This window comes from Malurus melanocephalus, unplaced genomic scaffold (assembly GCF_030028575.1).
Source record: "Malurus melanocephalus ecotype Western Australia unplaced genomic scaffold, MMel_1.1 scaffold_288, whole genome shotgun sequence".
Classification (NCBI taxonomy): Eukaryota; Metazoa; Chordata; class Aves; order Passeriformes; family Maluridae; genus Malurus; species Malurus melanocephalus.
The window spans coordinates 864,247-888,077 of record NW_026623520.1 but is presented as its reverse complement, the minus strand read 5'-3'; positions in this window follow the sequence as shown (position 1 = coordinate 888,077).

Here is a 23,831-nt window from a genome sequence, read left to right as displayed (position 1 = left end):
AGAAAAAAAGTCCCCACCAAGAAAACCTCCATGTAAATTGAAAAGCAGTCTACATGGGGGAAAAATAATCTGACCGAAAACTAAAAGAAAGTAAATCTTCCCCTAGTAAAGGCCTATATATTCAGAGGTGGACAGCAGTCCTGAGTAAAGAATACCGACATTTTAAGTGAAACATTTGCTGGCAAAGTGGCCGTCGAAAGTGGTTATTGAACGTCTTGTGAGAGAGCAAATTGCGGACTAGAGGTCTTTCTTATATTTTGTAGCAAAGCCAACTTCCATTGATACCACCTCGATGTCAGCCCCTTTCTGCAGCCATTTGTAAAAAGGCTTGTGATGTGAGATTGACGACTTAAATACTTCATCAATCAATGCTTTAGCCAATGTGTTGTTCAGTGATTGGTGGAAAATTCAAGTAATCCATCTTACCCCATCACCCTTGTTCTTTATTCTCTTCAGGTATTCTCATTTCCCCCCCCTCTTTATTTGTTCACTTTCACTACAATCTGAAAGAGAAGCTRGGCTGGGAGGGAAGGGCCTGCTGCTATCTTTGAAAACCTAATCATTGCAGTGAAGCTCTCCAGTGCAAAGTGCTACTGAATTAACTGAACTTTTAATGATCCTAGAGGTGGTCCTGGTGCATATGGACTAGCAAAGCGCAGGGTCAGGCTGCAATTTGTGCCATTCTGTCAAATTAAATATGTCAAACATCCTGAATCATTTATATAATCAACAATAAGGCGCTTATTTCTGCTGAATTAATCTGCTAAGTAGCTTTAAGGAAAGAAATAGGTATGACACAAAGCTAAACAGTGAGTGCAAAGAAACAAAAAAGGGTTTAGGTTATTCATTTTGGTATAATAGAAGGGCATCCTTCGCTCAGAGACTGAATATCCTTTGCTTGTGAGTGAATATTTATGTTGATATGTGGTACTCCTAATTTTAATCTCAATAAGGATTTGAAATCTTAATGGCCTACTTGAAATTTTAGTATAGATTATACAGTCACAGCATAGGCTTTACAGCAATCTAGATGAATAGGCTTTGTTCACCTAGATTTTGCTTTTTCATCTAAGAAAAAAATATTACAAGACAWAGTAGCAGCTAATTTTTTTTATACATATGAAATATTTTTCTTAATGTTTTATTATTATATGGATGTTTGCAAAATTGCAATTTTTTTTCAMATACACTTGTCTGGAAGTATGTGAAAAAGTGACAGACATCTCAAAACCTGCCATTCCAGCAGGAATTTTTAGCTCTCACTTTTAAAGGAGTTTTTATTGTACATTTATTCAGCTACTACTGGGCAATATGAAAGAAAAAAAATCATAAGTTTGTAAAGTTGTTGCCTCATTTATTTGGAGTTTTGTGCTTAATTTTTGTTGAGCATTATCTTAAGCACATCAGTTTGAACCAAGACTGTAGTCAAAAATGACAGAACAAGTGAGCAAGAATCTAAACTACTCTGGCTGCTGCAGAGGCAATCTACTCATTCTTCATTATGCAGTTTCTCAAATCAACAAAGAAAGTCTCCAGAGAGGAAAGTGAATTTTATAACACTATTGTTTCTTTTCTATTAGTTTATTTATTTTTCACTTTCAGGAATTTCAATTCCAAGACATTTGGGTATATCAGTTCAGGATATACTTGGTCTGCAAAATCTGAGATAGAGGCCATAATCTGGACAAAATACTCTCAATGTTTATCTAGCAGCAAAAAAAAAAGAAAAAAAATAGTGAGAAGATAACTTAGGCCTAGATTATAACCATGTTTATATCATGATTTTGTTASTTTTACACAAGACAGACCAAAGTCCACATAACAGACTCAAGATTGTTCTGCCCACAGTGTACATAAAAGAGTTAAGAAAAATAAAAGAGAGAGAACTAATAAAGAACTAAGAACTACAAAACCAGAAGATCATGAGAACTAACAGAAAAATATTTTATCCAGACCCACATTAAAATGCTGTACAGACTCTGTATTCAGCAAGACATTATTGAATTATTAAGCCAACCCCTTTTTAAGAAGATATTTTTGTTGGAATGCCAAATTAATCAAAAAAAGTTCAAAGTRAAATAATCAGAATAGGAATTTTCATTAGTCGTCTCGGCCCATTATCAGGACAGTAACAAAATTAGGGCCAGGAGGGCAGTGGCTACTCTTCCATAAATTTTACGTTTCATTTCAAAGCTCCTGATGCAGTGTATTGCTAAGTTGATATTTAAGGGACATTTGATACTCTTTCACCTGAATAAAAGCAGATTTCTTTGTGTGCATTTGTGTGTTCATAAATGAGCTGCTTGGTGAATCATTCCTGTCATTAGAAGGTAGATAAACTGCAGGGAGGGAACAAAGTCATCATTTCTACCTCTGTGAAAATGATGGGGGTTTTTGAATTATTAAAATGCAATTATTTCCATTATTGATGAGCGTGATACCCAGGACAGCATCAATACAAACTGTCCAGGACACACACTCACTTGGATCTCAGGCTGGTCTGGCTGCAATAGAGTATTGATGCCAGTGTTTGTTTCACTTCTAATTCACATAATGGATGAGGACTTAAATACAATCCATGGCAAATTAGTACCTAGGAGATTGGGTTTATTTATTTATTTATTTAATGTGTTTATTTTTGTTACATGTGAGCCTTTCAACGATACCAAAGTAGGAGACTTTCTGTATTAAGGCAATTGAAGAGCGCTAGAATTTGAAACATAAAAGCTGATTAATATTTGAGATATGTTACCTAGACTGCAAGGAGCTAGCCACCAGTAAAGGTGTCAAGTTGCTTTCTAGCCCCTGCATGTTGCACATTGCTTTAATTTTTCTCTATAATATATGCATGCCTAGATATTTGCATGCATGCGTGCATTCATATGTACATTTCAATAAAAAAAGAAAGGCAATTATTTTCATTTTCCAAAATTCACTTGCTGCTTGTTTTGTATAGCTGCTAAGAGACTGACATTCCTCATATTTTGTCTTTGGGAGTGGAGATGTTCCTCCATTATTTTGGACCTGGATCATGAAGACAAGTGGCTCTTAAAATGATCAAGGCTGAAGATGTTGGAGCCTTTCTGTGTCATCATAGGTGGAGGCAGAGGGGACAATGGTGTCCTCTGCTGCCCCTCTCCACTTGGTCGGTACCTTCCTAGAGTTTGTCCTGTCCCTGCTGCTCCCTGCTTAAACATTAACTGCTTGAAATGAAACGCTCATAAATGTGATTTATTCCTCAGGCCCAGTTCAGCAGTTCATGGATACACAAATGCCTGTTAGGATGTCCTTCTGAAACCATCCGTGCCCTGTCCTGCAGTGATCCAGGTGAAATGTATGCAGGAAGCCTGACCTGAGAGCTCATGGGCCTGCCCTGGGATGGGTGAGATCTGGGAGTACCAGGGTTTCCAGGCTCCATTGCTTCATTTCCATGGGAATCACACCTGACCTTTTAGAGCAACCAAGGGAYTGATCAAAACTCCCCATTCCAAAGTCACCGTGAGCCACAGACCSCTAATTTTGTGACAAAACTTAGCCCTTACTCATTATAATTTTTAAAAACAGCAACCCCTTCCTCAAAATGTTAGGTAGTGAGTCCTWTAGTACTTCAGTATAGCCATACCTATTCTTACCAAAAGGCAACTAAAGATGCATCTTCCAATAAAACAAACTCCATTTTTCCTCTGTCTATACACAAGTATAATATACTTTCCTGATTTCTGTTAATTGTTGAAAGCTGCATMTGCACCGAAACAACGACAAAGGCTGTGTTTGACCAAAACCCTGATGTAGGCAGTTTTTCCAATAGACAGGGGATATGGTTAAATGCACAAAAGCAACTGTGCAAAACAACCAATACAATACTGTATATCAAGGGTAATTAAAAACCTTCATTAAAAATGTGACAACCAAATCATTTTATATTAGACAGAGAAACCACTATCGACATTTGAAAATAATGAATAAACAGAATGTCAATTCACTAACATTTGCTATTTAGACTTTGATGCATACTCTTAGCTCTAAAATCTGCTCCTGGATACACACAGGAAACTCCTATTGAAGTCAGTTGGAGTTGTTTATGTGCAGTTGGCAGTGAATTTTGGCCCTCGGACATTTTTTGGTGTTCATTTAAGAGAGGCTAGCATAACCCTCAGTTTAACCCTCTGTTTGAGGGCACTGCTCTCACTGGATCCAAATGTCATGGCCATGAACCATTCTCTTAAAACAGATCAGACTAGTTCCTATGCAATTTTGGAAAAAGTGGCAATGTTGGATTTACTTGAGTAGGAATTGACCATGATATAGACAGACAAGCTGGAGTGAGTCCGATATTTCCTCTATTATSGCAAAATCTGGTTTCTAGTACTGAGCAATAAACGGTATGATTGTTATGGCTGCCTTTAAGGTCCCCTGTCCATGATGGATGATGTTACAGTGGACATAGCAGAGACATGCCATCTCATTTACAGCATCCTGGCTGAGGGTTAGCTAGCAAGCAGTGGAAGCACCCACAGATTAGAGGGGTTTTTATGTTATTTGTGTACATGATTAAAAGAATGCAGTGTGTGGAAAGAAAGTCGCAGTCCCCCATTTACATGGGAGCAAGGTATACAGCAGGTTATGTTTAGTTCTGCTTTTCCTCTGTGCCCATCTCACTCCAAACAGTGCTTTGTTTTTTCCACCTTCAGTCAGCAAGCACTTGAGTATATTTATTGCCACATGTTTTCCTTTACACCTCTCCCTGACACATTCCCAACAAACAYAGGCGCGCTGCTCTTGGCACAGCGAGAGGCTCAGGAACTCGCCAGACAGCTTTGTGCACAATCAGCAATCATCACTTTTCCTTATGAAGCAAGAGGGATTTTCCCAGCCAGAAAACCCACAGGCATTTTTCTTTCCTGTGCTTGGAAGCTTTAGTTTACCTAAGCCTCCCAAGCCTGATATTCRATGTTGATGAGCCATTACTGGTGTCAGCACATGTCTGTGGCTCACGGTTTSCCTGAGCATCGCTGCAGCACAGAGTGATGCCGCGCTTGCTGCACTGCTGGATGTAAAAGGTCTTAAGAGAAAGTGAGGGCTTTTTACTTCTATAGCAGCCTCCTGAATGCTTTTCCTTCTTCAGATACAGTCCAAGGTTTTACACGTGCAGGGGTATAATGATTTATTCTCCAAAATCTGTGTTGCAATTGTAGTGGTAGGAGTTAATACCATATTTTACAAATGCTTTTAACTTTAACCCCATTTTTAGACAAAAGAAGGAAGTCTACTTCTTTCTGCGTGGGATCCCAAATATTAAGGTTTTATTTTAAATAATTCTCTGATTTAAAATCATATCATTTTCATGGCAATACTTCCCTTGGTGTTAGTTGTTATATACTTAAGGCAACTCCCAAAATAAAATTTAAATGCTAATTTTTTATGTCTTCATCTAATTTTCCATTCCTTTTTCATTCCACAAAAAAATTTTAACAAGTACTAGCCAATAATAATTTTGCCATTAGATTGAACAGTTAAATTTGCAGTTTTAAATATTTTTTATGACATCCAACTATACCAAGGTGACAAGTCTACTGGTAAAACAACAATTTAAATACTGCATTTACAGTCAAAAGCATTTTTTGTCACTCCTCAATTGRCAAATTTCAACCGCTCTGTATACTTAAAAACAATTTTTAAAATTGCACAGTGAGAACATAACAGTCTCTGTCATGGTGTAATTAAGTCCCTAGAACTGTTTGCTATATATGGAAATACTGTATTATAAAGTGTTAGTTACCGTTAAAAAAATGCCAATTACATTTATAGTGAAAACCATTAAATTGATTTATAGCAAAACAGTTAATTCACTGTGTTTGTGCATAAAACTGCTAGTAATGTGAYACAAAACGTAGTTTCCATTTTGAACTCTGCAAACTTGGGAAAATTATGAGCAGGAAGATACAAGAAAGCTAATGAACATCTGAAAAGCTTATATTCAATAAATTGCTTTACACTTAGAAAATACTTCTGCTGGAGAGACAGTTCACTGGTTTCCATCACAGTGCAATTCTTTGGTGTAATGAGAAATTTTGAAAAGAATTAAGAAGGGCCTGACTCTTCCTGCAAGGGTCTAGCTCAATTATGGGCTGAAATAAATCTTTATTTCCAACTAAGTTTCAAGTGTGTTCCAGCACTTAGCTAATCTTGGTCTAGCAAGTGTGGAACACAGGTGGTTTATATCCGTGTTAGATACATTTGTCATCAGCATATCTTGCTTTTTYATATGACTTCTTTCATAGCTAATGATTAATATGTCAATCTCTTGATTAATATTTATTCTGAAGTTTAGATGTTGCTATTAAGTATATAGATGTGATTTCACACTTCAGTTGAAATGTAAAGGAATTATTTTGCATTTTATCTATCGTCAATACACTGTAATAATTCAGTAGTTATTTACCAGTTTGTCTACACTTCATGCACAGAAGCAAAACAAAGCAATCTGGCATATAGATTTTTCTAGTGGTACAATTAAACTATGTATAGTCAAAATAATACCATAGCATAGCAAAGTAAATCCATACATCCCTTCATTTTGTTTTCTTTTAACAGATTTTTGGAATTTTTTTACGTAGAGGGAGACACTCCTAAACCTTGGTGCAATATGCAATCAAGCCCTCATTACAGTTCGAGGGGAAAGRTGACTTTATTTCAGCCTTACCTAGCGTGATTTGAAATCATCATGTTCCTGAAATGCATAATTTTGTAGCTGGTCTTCTAATAATATTTAAAGCATCAGTGGACATATTAAAAAAAAAAAAGATATGTTAGTTGGTGGCTGACTACTTTTTTTATTAATAGACATTATTCCCATTGCTTACAGTGATGACTTACTGCTTCGTTAAAAGTGGGAAAAGTAAAGTCTCCCTTTTCTAATAAAGAATATAGGAGGACTTCAGTGTTTGCAGACACTACAGCAATTTATATTTAGATGACAGAATAATGTGCAAGAAGTACCAGGCTGCCTTTTACAATATTGAGAGGCAATAATGAGGTATTACCAGTGTACTCTCTTTCTAATTGAAAAGGGAACTTAGTTTTTGAAGCATTTTCTCATTATGAACTTGAACTTGCAGAAGACAATCAAGAAATTTGCTGAATTTCTTCCCACCAGTCCAAATAAATCACTGGAATGGGGAAAAAACCTTGATGATTTACCTGTTTCCCTATAAATTTCTGATCTGGCATTGTTTTTCCTCATAACACTGCATGTAAGTAATGAAAACCAATTAAAGACCAGCCCATAAGTACAACTTTTGCTTGTGAATCATTTGTATAAACAACATGAATGAGGAAGGAAAAAAAGAAGCYGTGATTTTGTCCTACACTGGCAATGTGCATCGCAAACTGTTGAGTGCAAGGCACAGACATGCTGAGAGTTATCATCTCTTTCTCAAACATCAAAGGCACAGACCCCCCTGCTCTGGGATGCTGCTGTCCTACAGGCAGTTTGAGACTAAGGGGAATGATTCATTTGGAATCCAGATATTTCTCAACAAAACCTTCAATACTCTGGGACAGAAAGGGTAATTATGGAGGAGAGTGATAGGGGCTAAAAAGGCCAATACTGCATCTCATTTCCTTTGGCAATCTCCAGTTTTCAAAATGAGTGTCCTAACTAAGAAAAAAACAGGTTTTGGTTGACTTTTTGTTATTAGTCATTTTCCCTTAAATATGAGATAGTTTATATATGCTGTGTTTTGCGTATGAGAATCATTAATTCAACCAAGCTGGTTGAAAGTGTCTGTACTAAGATGGAAAGAAAAAGATCACGCTCAGAAGGAGATTAAAACCCAAAAGACAATGCAAATTATTACTTTCAGTCAAAATTTTGAATKAATTTTACTAGCTGTGGAATGGTGCAGCATTCAGATTTTTAATTAAAATGAAATCAAGTAATTTCACCTACTTTAAAACTGAGATTGGCAGTGGTATAACAAGAATGTCAAGAGTTTATGTTGGCCTTGGCTTAAATCATGCCTATTTTAAAGTGGTGCTTGAGACATGATCAATTGTCTTGTGTAATTCAACTGTTGCTGGCATCAGATTGCAGCTCAGTGAGCACCACACAATCACCTGTTTCTCCTAAKTGCAAACCGTAATTTCACAAAATATTTTTATTTTTAACAAAAGAGGAAACAAGCCCCTGATATTTCACTTTATTGGAAATACATTTGTCATGTAGTCTCGTCTTTAAGGTAAGACGTGAATCAATCATTGGCTTTAATGATGCATGCAGTTTCAACAATATAACTAAAAAATCAGTGTCTCTAGCTATTTAAAGTATGGAAAGGGTTACATTTCAGCAAGCTTTATCATATCGATTAATGAGCCTTTTCATGCCTTCTTAACTCTTATTTTACGATAAAGTTTTAAACTAGAAATCACTGTGACAAGTTAATGACCTCGAGTTTAATGTTTAAACTGGAACGTTACTTAGGTCACAGCGTGAATGAAAACAAAAATCTTTTTATAAACTTCCTCCCTTTCGGTGCATGCTGCCTTTCCTATTCTGYGCCTCCATGGGTGTCAGCTGGTCCTTGGCAGGAGAAGACTTGTTCTTRCATTCTCGGCCTCTGTGGCCGTCACCTATAGCGAGCAGAAGAGTTAATACAGCACAGCAGAGTCGAGTTCTTCTCTGGYTACCCGGATTTGTTGATGTGCTGTCCCAATGTGCTTGTGATTTCACTCATCAGTTATACAGTAAAAAAACGGAATTCTTTCAAGCACTACAAATGCCAGCTCTAACAAAAGCACAAGAGCTTCAAAGTGGATCAAAGCTAACTTTTCTAACTCCTGGTCTCCCTCACAAAATTCCTGATTTGTGTATGTATGAATAAGCACAAAACTGGAAGACAGAAGATTGAACAAAAAAAAATTTAACCTTTTAGTTTCAGTGAGGGGAAAAAAAAAAAAAAGATGGCTGAAAAGCCAAGGTCTATCCCATGCAGACCAACAATCCAGCATCCCAGAGTCCCATGAGTTCAGTGATTTTTACCTGCATGTAAAGTTTTCTGTTGGATATGTTTTTTTAGGTGGTAACTTAGGTGAAAGGGGAAGATTTTCCTCTTCCCAATACTTGGATTCCCCAAGGATGTTGTGGGCTCAAAATGAGATTTTTCACCAGTCATTTCCTTTTTTTTTGAGTTATGATCAAGTTGGAGCATCAGTGACACAGTATCCTCTTCAGATAGCAGTGTTTGTTAGCTTTGGCTCGTGCTGTGTGCCGCGGATGATTTCTCCCCATGCTCTCTGAGCTGCAGCTGTTCGCTGCTGACCCTTGGCAGGGAATGCCTGCTGGCCCGTGAGGTAGCCCTGACACCCTGCACATCTCCTCCCACTGAATCCATGTGAATGGAGGATGTAGTGAAAGGGGTCTGCACAACATCACCTCTGAGAAATCACCTCCTCCCACACTTTCCAAGCCTGAGTCTAACGAGGGGGATGCTCCAATCACAGCGATTTCCACACCCATGMTGACTGGCTGCTTTTTGATCTTCGTCATTTTACTTGCAATCTAATGTCACATAATATTAACAGACTTAATTAACTAAGGAGATGAACTTACTCTCTTGCAGTCAAGAGGAATTTGGCTTTGAGTGAAAGGCGAAGGGATAAGATGAAGTAGGGTCAGAGGTCACCTAGTTTAAAGAAATTTATCTAGGTTCACTTTAAAACCCATATAAATCTTCCTCTCTTCACTCTGGGGACAGACAGCTAGAGGAAGTAAAAAACATGGCAAAAGATTTGTAGACAGCTTGTCATTTGGAGGCAAAGGTAAAAAGAGCGGAARCCCCCCCCATTGTGAGGCTTTTCCCATTTCCATCACTTTCCRTTTTTCTGTTCTCCTGCAAGGTGTAGAAGGGAAGAAAAAGCAGCTGGTATTCACATTATAACCAGTACAAACTTGTGAAGCTGAGAGTTGTCCAGCAGTAAGTAAGGATCCTCTTAAGGAGTATTTCACAACCACACCGTGGGATGCTCATTCTCCACACCACCACCACACCCATCACAAGGGAACAYCTACATCCCAGACAGGTTATCATGRCACMCACATGTCCCTRCTGCTTTTGCCAAGARGATCTAGGATCTGTAGCTACACTCCCATCATGTGGATGGGAGCATCACTGTCTTCCAATGGGGAAAGCCACCTTTTTCTGGTGTGACAAATGCGTGTTTCACTAAAGGTGGAGAAAGACTACACACCCTAAAAGGCTACAGTATGGAATGSTCTTCTGCAAATGTTGTCTAGCATAGAACCCATTCCATCACAGTGCCTGGGAGGCTTTCAAAGAAAGACAGGAGGAGCTCACAGAGCATGCAGTGCCTCCTGTAATCTGAATCCAGCTTGCAGCCTCTGGCATGAACACTGTTAGAGTGGTTTTATCAGATATAATGTTAGGAGGGAAAAACAACAAACAGCTAAGAATTATATCTAACAGAAAGGATGAAAGACCAATGAAAAACTTATCTGTTTTAAACCAATCTACTACCACAGCACAGGATTACGTAGTTTATACTCAAAGACAGAAATGTCATAGGCAAGGGAGATGCTTTCATTGATTCTCTTGTATTCCCTGCACCATCTGAAGTGTGCACAATTTATGGAGGGCAAAGCTTATAATTTATATAATAATATATTATTTAATATTCACACAATTAGATTATTGTTTCCATAATAAGTATATTATTATTCCATTTCTCCAAATATTCCATTTCTCCATATTTTGATCTCACAACTATCAGCCTCCCAGTGATACAAAGCCAAAATGCTGCAGCAGCAAAGATGAAGCCCATGATATGAATGCAGAGGCACTTTGCCTATTGAGCATTTTTTGGACATAATATTTGGCATTTGAAGAATCCTTTGGCATGCTATTTGCAGAAAAAAATCTCTGATACTTAAGAGATGAAAGTTAAAAAATACATGAAAAAGACCTGTTTTTTCACTGCAGGCTAGTTTCTGAATGTTGCTTAATTTACATCTGTTTAAGGTTATATTTAATAGCTATGACTAAAATAATAATACATAAAAAATACAGAAGATTAAACTAAATTTTGCTTGTAGATATCCRTGGATAACCTCATTATAAACTAGCAAGAGCATGCCATTTGCTAGGAAAATAATACTATGGTGATAAGACTATTATWATTTCTTTTGCTTTGATTTTGGCTTTAGAACTTGACTAGGGATGGAATCCCTTTTCTGAAACACATTCCTATTTACAAAAAGTGTATTTATGTCCATGGGCATTTGGCAGTGCTAGTGGTCAAGGAGCTGTGGAAACTGCTGCTGTGTGAATTTTTTCCTCAGAGTTCCTTGTCGCTTAAAAAAGTTTCAGCCTTGTCACCTGTTTTCAAGGCCACTGCAGGACAGCATCAGTATGTACTTCTGAAGTCTGCCAGGGGAAGATGCTGATTCCTATAAAAGGGAAATGTTTCCTTGGTATGGGAGTGATGTGGAGGGGAGAGGGAGCTAAGGGTCATGGTTTAGCTCTGAAATGGCTTCTAGGCTTATAGTGGCAAGCACAGAGGGGCTCCTGGAGGTGATCATCTACATATTTCTTTTTTTTTCTGACAGGATGTTTATGGTGTAATTACACTTTCTTTGACACTAGCTCTTCTACTGGAGCTGTAACTTTCCTCCTTCTGATTTAACTAGGAGATTTGTTCCTAAGAACCCCTTTTTTTAAAATTTTTTTTTTAAAGGAAAGAATAGATAATCTGAAGGTAAATCTCTTTCACCAGAGACAGTGAGTTGTTTGTGCACTGTTTCTCCATTTTCTCTACCATTACATTTTCTCTGATTTGCTCACTAAAGAACAGCGTGGTGGAGCCAAGAAAAGACAAAAGCCCAACCCAAAAAGAAGAAGGAAATGTTTATTCCGGGCTTCCCCCCCTCCACATTTAAAACATACAATCCTTTTGTACTGTGTAAAGAAACTATATTTTGTCAATAAGTAGTTATGAAGGAAAAGAATCAATTAGCTTTATATTTATTCTGGTAGATTCAGCTCTGAGCCAGAAGCAACAAGTTCCAAAATAATAACTGCAGCCTCTATGCAGGTCTAGCAAGCACTCAAAATGCTGAGAAAAATCAACACCTATTTGTCCTTTGAAATTTGGGGCTTCTGTCTAACAGACATATTCACTCAAGCCAAAATTAGGAAAACCAATCCTTCTGCAGAACTAAGAGAAGGAAAGAAATTGCTGTGCAAAGGGAGCACCACAGCACTGATGGGAAATGCTCAAGGTCTRCAACTCCACTTTTTACTTCTTTGAAAGATTTGTATTAAATGTTTTGGACTTTCCTACTTTGTGGGCCCATTGCCATCACACAAATACAAGAAAAATTACTCTAAAACAGGCAGGAAGGTACTTTGGAGATAACTGTGAGCTTTTCATAAAAGTGATCCTATTTCTCCTCAGCTGAGACCCAATTCCTAACCCATACATACATGGTAAGAGCATATGGCAGAAATTTTGTRGGTGAAGTGGGCCAGAATGGTAAATGTGGAAGAGAAAAAGGAAGGACTTCTTCTCTCACCTTGCATGAACAACGTCACTTTTGTCATTTTCCCTGTGCCTTAAATAGACTGGATTCAGTAGCTTTGAATTCATGACATTCCTTCTCACACCAATCTCCAGCTCATAAGCTAGTAGCTTAGCAGCATTTTTTTYCCCTTTTCCTTTTTCTTTTTTCTTTTTTTTWAWTTTTTTTTTTTAAATTGGCTAGGAAGGCAGGCAAGCTTTACAACCAAAACAATCAATTTCAAGCTGCTGAACCCAATCAGGCCGATTTGAGAGTGACCCTTTAAATTGAGTGTGAAATTGGGAGATGGAGCTCCCCTTTCCTACTCCAGAGCTGGTGGAGAAACCATCACTTCCTTTTGTAAGTGGGTGCATTAATAGTTGTGCTGTTCCTGCAGACATTATGTGCTAACAAAACTATGTGTGCCTGGTTCTGTAGCAGGTTACAGGGGAAAAACAAAGAGAAGGCCATCTGGCTGCACCAGTTTGTATGTATAATGTCCAGATACTAAYGCTTAATGCACTTGTAAACCTAAGTTGTCTCTCCCTCTCGGGGTCTGATTTTAATTTGGGTAATATTCCCGTTAATAATAACATCTAATTACAACATCCATTAAAAGTTAGTAACATTAATTTAACAGGGAGAAAATCTAATAGAGTTCTTAGAGCAGTGTTGGCATTTTTCCATTAAATTAATGTTACAAACTTTTAAAAGGATGTCTTAAATAGGCATCGTTAGTGGTGGGAATATTAAACAAATTAAACTCAGGCCTTTAATATGAGGTGGGAGCCTATTTATGAATCCAAGCAAAGGTGTCTGCTATGCCTTTCAACCCATTTAAAATGTTCAACAGGAAGCATAAGGCTGTGCAAAATTTGCAGTACCTAAGTTTCCTTCTAGTAAAGGCTCAAATGAATGACTTTTTTTTTTTTTTACAGTATCTCTTTGGCTGACCGTGTGGTCCACACATGCCTTACTTGGCTACTGCTGTTCTTTCTTTCCAGCAATGATGTTCTGGCCTATTAATTTCCCTTCTTTTGGTTATTTTGGTTTATTTGTTTGTTTGTTTGTTCTTTTGTTGAAAGAAGGTGATCATGAAACCAAAGGATTACCAAGTTTTCTGCTGCTAGGCAGAGGCCTTGGTAGTTTTGAAGGAGACTCACAGGTTTGTCTGAAGAGGGAGAAGTTGTATTAGATATGTRCAGGTTTTGAAAGGCATGTTTTTGTCTAAATCCAGATCTCATCTGCTATAGGCAGCATCCACCGTTTAAAYATGAGCCTGCTCAAATGGTCAAACCGAACTGCTAAGGGTTTAATTTTCTTAAGATGACTCTTAGTTTATAGACTGACTATAAGACAGAACTTTTTATATGGCAAACATTGGATTAGACAGTTTATATTCCAATAGGGGTGAGGAAAAAAGGAAGAGCTACATGTGCAAGAAGTTAGTCAGATGCTTAATGTACTACTGGAAAAGGATCAGCAAGAGACTGGCTTCATTTTGGGCCCCATGTACTACACAAGCTTCTAACACAGTCCATTGTTAAATGCTTCAATAATACAACAAATTTTAATAAAGCAGCAGTGATAGCAAAACGAGCAGAGCAGTGCGGTGTGGTCAGACTCAGCAAGCTTTAATAATGAATGGCTTCAAATTTTTAGCCAGCACTTTGCTGTTTCAAGACTTTCCAAGCAGACATCAGCAAACACACAATATTCAGAGTACCTGGAATAGATACCAGGATGGGATCTAGATATGAGCAGCTTGTGTTTGACATCTGTGGACTTGTGCAGCACTTCTGACTACATGCTGTTAGAAACTTATTAAATCCCTTTTTAGAAGATTCTGATCTAACATAAATACTGAAATAGGCATGCACTCAAAGCTTACAAATGCCCACAAGTCATTGTATCATTCATTAGACATTAACTTGTGAAATTTTTTTGTTTACCTTGCTGTACAGACACCCTTCTCTTGTATGTTTGTCTGCCACACCAGATTGCAGCGTGGGATGACCAACTGTTGGGCAAACCCCACGGACTTGTTCTGTTTCCTAGTTGGACACCAGCACCATTTTCCCACAGTTCAATGTGCAATTGATGAAGTAGTGAAAGAACCATAGGTTAACAAATAGTTTATAATCTTGCTGAAAAATGTGTGCTGGATGGCCCCATAATAAAAAGCTACCCTGGTTAGCAATTAGCCCTCTCTAACCTGGGGTGGGCAAGATTGCAGGATCTTTTCCCAGAGTTGAACTTGCAGACCCCAGAGACAAGATGTGAGCCTTCCTGTACTGATATCATCAGTCTTCAGGKCTCGTTATCACTATTTAGCAGTATATCTGAATTTGGGTCTTTTTCAGGCAGTCCCAGGGTGATCTCCCACATACACACACAGGGCTGGCACACACAGCTTTCTGGCTCACAAGTAGTTCTTGCCTGGAAACTCAGTCCTTGTGAAGCAGAGGCAGTTTTTTGTCTTCACTCTGAGTGCATTTTGCTTGTGGRTTCCAGCCTTCAAACATAAAAAAATCCCCAAGACAACAACAGCCTCCAAACCCTGTTGAATTCCATGTTTAATGTAATAAATATTGGAGATGGGAGGRTTGACTGCATTTTAAATGGTCACTTCTGAGAGACAAATCATTCATGTCTCAGACAGCAACAGCATTCTGACTAGCTATAAATAAAAATAAGAAAAAGAAATAAGAAAAATTCTTTTCATTGCATTATTATTATTATTATTATTATTATTATTATTATTATTATTATTATTATTATTATTATTATTATTATTATTATTATTATTATTATTAACCAGTTATTTAGAGAACATCAAAATTATATTTTCATCTAAAAATATTAAGCATTGCAGCCAGGAAAGAATGGGAAAAAAGAAAAACAAATAAAATCATGTTTTGATTCTGGTCAGTAAATTGAATGACAAATTGTAACAAACTAGCTTGGTGATTTTTGGTTTGGTTTGGTTGTTTTGTGGGCTTTTTTTTGTTTGTTTGTTTTAATTCTTGGGTATGTATTTAGGTACACTTTTGAGCTAAGATGAKAAAAGAGATTTTACATTACCCAAATAAAATACTCCAGTGTCCAAGTAGTTTAGTGATACTGTTTGAAAGAGAAAAAAGTCTAGTATGCCATTAAGCAGATTGGTTTCCCTCTTTTGTTCCACAATAAGCTGTTAGYTGGGAAAATATACAGCTATTTGTATCATCCTACAACCAGTAGWGTAAGCTGCAATAACATAGTGTAAATTTGTAACCAATACAGACTTACAAGCAGACTAGAGATGCATGTAGCCTAAAGGAATTAGATTATTATTGTAGTGGTATTAGAATAAATTCAATTAAAATGTTAAGGTTGGGTTTTGTTTTTTTTTTAAACAAGAATATTTTGCCTTCTAATATTTCCCAATAYATTTTACTTAGACTATATTAGTTAAACTAAATCATCAGGTGATTTTATGCTAGCCATTTTAAATATTCAAGACTAAAAAAGAAAAGCATATAGAGCCATTATAAGGGCTGTTGTTTACTTTTATACTTCCCTCTGCTACATCCAGACACTAACTAAAAATTATTCAGCAAAGGATAGGTCTATGTGCTTGTTTACATCCCTTCACACATGGCTTCCACATGACCATGAAACAAAAAAAATAAAGGATAAACTCCTTAAGAMCAGTCAGTAAATAACCAACTGTACTGTCCTCTCTAACACAGGTTTTTCACAACCAAGTAGATGCATTCTTAYGGCACCTCCACAATAGGGATTGCTTCAATCAATAGGGATAAGCTACTGTTAATTAGTCTGATCTACTTTAATAACTTTATTCAGAAGGAAGGAATGGGGGAGGCTAGGGGAAACTTCCCTGCTGTCAGTATTATACCCCGTAGAGGGGCCTTATATCAGCAATTCAGTGGGAGGAAGTCATKTGGAAGCATTTCTGTATTGTTCCCATGAGCATTCATCTCCTAATTTGCATTAAACTAGWAGGCAGTCGTCCCTGATTTGGGTCCATACCTGTAAATCTTCCACTGTGAGATGAAAATATTATAGTACGACTCAGAGAAACTTGCTTCCACCTCAGGTTGAACAAAAGCAATTTCTAACACAAATAGGATTAGTTATAGTTTTGGTGAGGGTGGGGGGGAATGCTCTTGGTGTTATTTTATTTTTAAACTCAGAACTTGTTTTGTGCAAAATTATCCATCCACCTTTGGTGTTYACCTAAAGTCTTCAGACACCCCTCCCCTTTTGCTAAAAGAAGGCCTGAAACCCCCTCCATTGCACACACATACATGCACACACCCTGACCTGCAGCAAAGCAGCATTCCCACAAACATTTCCATTGAAGGGGAAAGTTCTCCATTTCTATAACTCAGAGCCCTACTGATTTCCAGAGAATTACTCTTATTTACTTGACGTGCAGTGCAGGCCCAAATGTTCCTCTGTTAGGAAAGTGTTTAGTTTTCACAGCCAGATTTATACCTGTGTATTMCTCAGAAACAAATCAGTCAGACGAAATCAGTTAATCTTGTTCTCTCTGTTTCTTGTATGCTATATGTGTTTGTGCATTTTTCTATCTCTTTATCTATCTATAATTACACAACAAGAGCTTGGCTTGGAGGGCAATAGCAGTAAACTGTTGTTCAAAGGAGATTGCAAATTGCTTGGAGCAGGGAACTGTCTTCTTAATTAGTCTGGAAAACCTCATGCACACTTACGGAACCATAGTAATAATAAATAATAATAAAAATAGTTCCTGAAAATGGGTTCCTATTGCCCAAAGGCAAAGGCTGGGCAGCTGTTGGAAAGATGATGATTCCCGGCAATAAATATGAGTGGATTAAACATCCGCTACAGGAAGGATCTTGTCAAGCTGGAGGTTCCTTTCCAAGCYGATACCTGACAGTGCATCTACTTCAGGTATATTCACTCGAAATATTTTCTCTGATAGCGTGTAAAGTTCACTCTGCTTTTAAATGACAAGGTAAAAAGAGAGAAGTAATAAGGTAACTTCGCAGTCTGAGCTGAGCAGCCTGCTGCAGAAGGGTCCTTGCTCTGACCTTTATACCCTTTTTTTTTTTTTTTAAGGTAGAAAGAGTGCAAAGACAATCCAGCAAGACTGCTCTTCAAGCCCAGCAATACAGTGACAACCTTTGGAAACAGCTGTGCAAGGAGACTGACAGATTCATCAGGTACGCTGTGGCCCTGCTGCCGCTCTGCCTCACTGAAATGGTTTCAGCTTTTTTACAGATGCTTAACCCAGGGGAGAAAGGGAAGGGACAGAGAGAGGCTGGGAATTCCACTATCAGGGGCTGCAACACTCCGGTCTGCTCTCCCGTGAGAATACTCCTGGAGTCCCATCTGTTTAGTAATGCAAGAGATAGCCTGCCTATTAAGGGCAAACAAAGGCTATTGAAAAAAAAAAAAATAACCTGCCTGAATACAGCTTATTTGGTGGAACCTACACTTTTCTGTAAATGAATTAAATTGCTAGATACTGAAGTGATGTATCTCAGCAAAACCCATTCATTGGAAACCAGCAATAAACACAAACTTAAGAGTCAAATCCTGYGGACCATATTTAGTGATTACTTAGGCAAAGCTCCCAACAACTTAATTGGAAGTTTTGCCTGAGAAAAAACTGCTAAATTTGGTACCCCATGAGATGGTAAAGCGCACATTCAAATCATCACAGTTTCCTTGTTTTTTGTTTCTATCTGGMTGTGTTTCATAAGAGCTTCTAAAAAAAAAGTTTTATTTTTCAGTGGAGGTAAACTCATGTAAGATACTTTACACCATCGTATCCATTCCTGACAGCCTGTGTAGGTGAAACTTGGAGTCCACGGGTTGAGATAGCAAATCTGCCTTTACCTTTAGCACAGATCTGAATTTTATCCCTACATCTGAAGTAGATTYCAGAAATGGCTGCATGTCTGCCTGKCAGCCTGAGCCCACAGYTGATTCCCCCAGTGGGCTGCTGTAATTCCCCATGACCCAGGGGAGCTGCACAAGACCCACTTCTTGTTTGACCTTTGCAAGGTACCATGACCAATACCAGTAGCCAAGATATTGGCAGGCACACTGCAGCCAGGAGGAGACATACATGAGACCATACTAGTCTTTAACACATCCTTTCTTAATTTTTCTCCTTGGATTTACATACTTTTTTACTGTTGTTATTCCTCCATGTACTTTTTTTTCAATGTTATGAAAACCACAGTGCTTTCATGCCAGCTGAAGGTTACCTTTTGGGTCCAAATGCAAGTTCCTTTTGTGCAGATCCAGAGGAATTAAAATTTAGATCATGGTATTTTTTCTAGAATCATTGACCTGCCATAAGGACTTTCAAGGACAAGGGCTCAAATTCACCAGAAGCCTTTTCCCTCCACCCATCTCCATCTTAATTACTGCAGGAACTTGTACAAGCCAAAAGGAAAACTGAGGGAGCTGGAATAAAAATTCAGAACTAATATCAAGATTATATGTACTCTGAAATGTCTGTTTTAATGTCCTGGAAGTTGTTAGCTTAAATCCTAATCAAAAAGAGAAAAAGAAAATATTACAACAGTCAAGATCTAAAGGATGCAAAGAACACTCAAAAAAACAAGAGACAATTTCAGTTCTCAATGCATCTCACAAGCAGTATGATTATCTTTACTGAAAAGGRTTTGTAGCTGTTTTACAAGAAGGGGAACAAGTGACTGAAGATGGAAGCCTGGGAGRCAAGAGTTTCTTAAACTCTGGCTCTCTCAGTGGGGTAAAAAAATCTTCCATGTGAGATTAATCTTTTCTCCAAAAGCACTTTACCTTCACGTAAGTACTTTGTATATATTTGAAGGTGAAACTGTAAAGCTGCAGAACTCCATTACTACYATGCAACATTCTAGAAATGAGAGATGAGCAAGAAATAGGATGTAAAAATTCCAGAGCCACTCTGAGGCACGTATTTTTTCAAGCTGCTAAAGACTGCTAAAGACTGAATTCCAATACTAAAATCTGGATCAACAGTAAATGTACTAAGATATAGCCAAACTAGTAATTATTACAGTTATCATGCTTATTATTTTGTCTGCCGCATTTTCTGTGGGGGAAACACTAGTTATTTATTGGTGCTTATATTAAGACAGAAAAAATGTCCTGTCAATGTTACTGGTGTTATTAAGGAATAATTTCTGRCAGCACTTTCTGTAGGGTGTTTTGGGAGGTAAATGTTACCTTCACAACAAATTTAATTATTTATTAATAATAATAAAAACAACAAAAATAATGATAATGAATATAATGATAATGAGCATAATGATAATGAACATAATGATAATGAATATAATAAAGATTATGATGATCATCATCTATATAATATACTAACTAAAGTCATAAAAGTATAAATGACATATGACTGGTAAAAAGAAGTAGCCAGCAGCCTGACTGAAGACTGAAGTGAGGTATGGGCTTGCACTTTTTTAGTACTCAGAAATGCATTTATAAAGTAAGCACTATTTGAATGATGGAAGGACGGATACGGGGCATCACCAAGCAAGACCTACAAAAGTTCAGCAAGCTATATCAAGACAAACCAAGAACTTTTGGGACTGCATTGTAAAATTCAAAATATTCAGAGCTTGTTTTCTGAAAAATAATTCACTCCTTGTTTGGAAAGTAAAGAAGAAAACAGCATCAAAACAGATTTCTGAATCAATATTGGAAATCACTGCTGTGAGTATGATAAAGAGCTAAAAGGCTAGTTTCTTGTTACCAATATCTTAAATTCACTGGTGTTTAATTTTTATTCTCTGAGTAGACAGATTATAATCACCCATTTGTTGAAAATTCAAGRTCATAAGTTCTCAGTCCTTCTTGCTGAAGACATTTCCACACTTCCCTGCCACCTTTCTTCAAACATTACACGATTTACATGACATGAACTAATCACTCCATATTTTMATGCTTGTTCTTTCAAAAGAAAGAGAATACAGATCAAATAAGTTAGGTAAGCATTTCTTGTCCTTTATATTGGAAATTAGGTGCATATATTATATATTTGCATTATTTAGCCCTTCAAGCAATATTCCTTGAAATTACCATTTGTTCAATCCAGATAYAGGCTTCACAGTCAATTTCAGTTAACTGAGACTGATTTTTTTCAAGAAAAACAGCGAATGTGGCCAATTTTGCAACAATCGTTAGTATTGTSCTTCTACATAAAAGCATAGAATCAAGTAGATCACTCAGCTCCTCTGAGTGGTCTCAGAAAGGTCAATGAGGGCAAAGGATGATATAAACAGTCACCTAAAAGCAGAGCAAATCAATCATAATTAGCACTTAGAAGTACTTCCTGCACACCAGAACCCTGGAAGGAAAGATCCCAGTAAGGCATCACAAGACAATGTGCAGATATAGGAGCAAACAGGTTTCCTCTCTCCAGGRCTCCCTTCTGGCTGATGAGTTTTGTGCCCTCCCCAGAGTGAGAGGGATGTGGGAAATCCCACCCTGCACAAAAGGGTTCAGGTCCGAGGCAGAGCTGACAAGGTGCAATGGATAGACCGACCTCCAGAAAAAAATTTTCAAGCACATAAGCAAATATAAATACATATTGAGCACCTATGTCCCTTCTCGGGGCCCTGGCCACCTCTCCTGATATTGCACAGGCAGGTATTACTATAATCTGTAAAAACCACCCTGAAGCTAACTTGAATGTCCAAGGAGAAAGCTGGGTTTTGGAGACAATTASTAAAGTATTTAGGCTCAGAAGGTCAAAGTTATGGGCATTTATGGACCACAGAATCTACAGTTTTGAAACATCTGCAGCAGGCACCTAAGCCAGTCTTTACAATTCACATATTTGTATCTTTACCTGGAACAGAAAGAATTGTAGGTTAGGAATTGAATTTCCCTCTCTTGCACACTGTGCAGTGAGAGTTATTTAATTAAAGAAGAAAATGTTGACACTCTTTCTCTTTTCTCTCTTTTCTAATCCAGCAAGAATGTCTTCTGGATGAAGTCCTGTGGTACAATACCCATCTTGTGCATCCTCTTGAGTCTCACAAAACAGAGAAACATGCATATATGTAAAGAGATCACAGCTGTGTAAGCCCAGAAACAGACCCTTCAGAACATGGCATGTGTTTTTGGCATCCCCAAGATCATAGGGCAGTCAGACTGGCGGTAAGGGACAACTTAATTTGAATTAAACATTTGCTTGTACAAAGAATGCAACACAAATTCCTGAAACCCAAATGCTTGAATACATGATGGTCCTTCATTGCAGACCATGGATGACGATTTATTGCAGATCACAGACCTGGCTTGTTAGATAAAATCAACAGTTTCTGTGTAGATTAGACATGAAAGAAAATGTTATAGCCAATGCTACAGAGATACTTTMAAAGTCATGGTCACTATAGGTCAACCATTTAAAACTTCTTTTAYGGAACAAATTGATTTGTGTCTGGTGTGAAGTATTCAAATGCAGAACATGTGATACATGGTGCGCTATCATTGCTAGAGGTAGAAGTCCAGGGGCCTATTGCAGCAGGCACATCAGACTTGGTAACACAGCGACAATTAGCCCGTGTCTACCTCATCCTACAGTCCTGCGTGTTGGAATGATAGTGACCAGTTTGGTAGCACAGCACCTGAGGTCACACCACTGGTATATCCCTTAACCTTCACCCTCCTCCACTCAAATCCACCACAATCTCCATTGAAGTTGTTGACAGAACCTGCAACCCTGTCTCTGAATCAGGACTTCCACACTCATTAGTGAAAAAGTAGTGGGAAAAATAGTTGGACTATCTCTGTTGCAGAAGGAAACAGTAGCTGTGTCCATGGAAAGCTGGAGTTGTCTCTTCACCAGAGACCTCTGTGATGATGGCCAGCATCACTTCAAAACTGTGGATTTCCATGAAATATTTGAGAGCTCTCAGTCTGACCATGGACTGAAACAAAATTTGTCACTTCAGCAAAGTTTACGCTAATGTGGTTATTTTTAAATAGCTACAGCAATAATGCATCATAGCAAACAAACAAACTAAAAGACTGCTTGGAACAACAGAATTAACATCCCTCACACAGCAGATACCATAATATATACTCCTGATTCTGGTGGCACTTTCTTCTGTGAGCTCCACTTTGAACTCAATAATGTCACTGAGTTTATCTCACAAATGAAGCCTGGCTCCACTTAGATTCCGAACAAGAATGTGTTTACTATGTAACAAACCCAATGCATGCATAACCAATTTAAATGCAATTTAAATACTATTATGGGGGTGAAGCACAATTAATTTTAAAATCATATTTAAGTGTTTTTTAGTTTGTGATCTCCTGCCTCATTTAACGTGAAGAGAACACCACTAAATTATTTACTTTGCACATAGGGGCAGCTTACTTTCTGCTCAAGTGTTTAGCATTTTTATTCCTTTTTCTTTTCTTTTTTTAAACCAGAAGATTTTCTGCTTTTGCTGTGATTATGTCGTAAACTGTTTAAAAACCTCTGCTCACAAAAGAATCCTGCAGGAATGCTGAAGCCTTTCACTCACTTCAATTTAGCAGGTTTGTCAAATTTTTSTAGTTTGAAAAATGGTGAAACAAATAAGTGACACAATGCAGTGTTCTACTCTTATAAGGCTTATAAACATTTTGGTTTGTACACATAATGGCACATCTCAGGCAACTGAAATAAATCCATCCAGTGAGTTTAGAGGAGATTTTGCAGTCATGAATGGTAACAGATCATGGTGCATGAAGGTCTCAGGTATGTGATGATGTATTATTACAACACAGACACAAAAATGGAATTAGTGATTGTGAACAAGTATGAGTTGAAAGGTTACAATTACACTATGAAACCTTCACTTTCATTTACAGAAGCATGTAGCACAGCACCACCCAGTACTTAAGACTTGAGTAAAAGCACACAAGTGTGTGTATAACTTGTCAYCTAAGCTAGTGTGCAACTGTGACAAAAATCAAGCACAAACATTAAGATTTTCTAAAAACAAGGTAAGCTCCTTACTTTGGGTCCTCGGGTCTTTTCCTAAGTTTGAAAAGCATGGGACAGATTAAAAGATACTGTACACGACCAGCAGTTGCTAGTTTTTGTTACATTGTAGTTCACATCTCTCTCAACCAATTATCAGACACAATGGTTTGTCATGAAAACACCTTAACTTACCATCAGATATAGAAGATAATGTAGGACTTTCTCATACTTGGAGGACAAGCTGGGCTGAGAGCC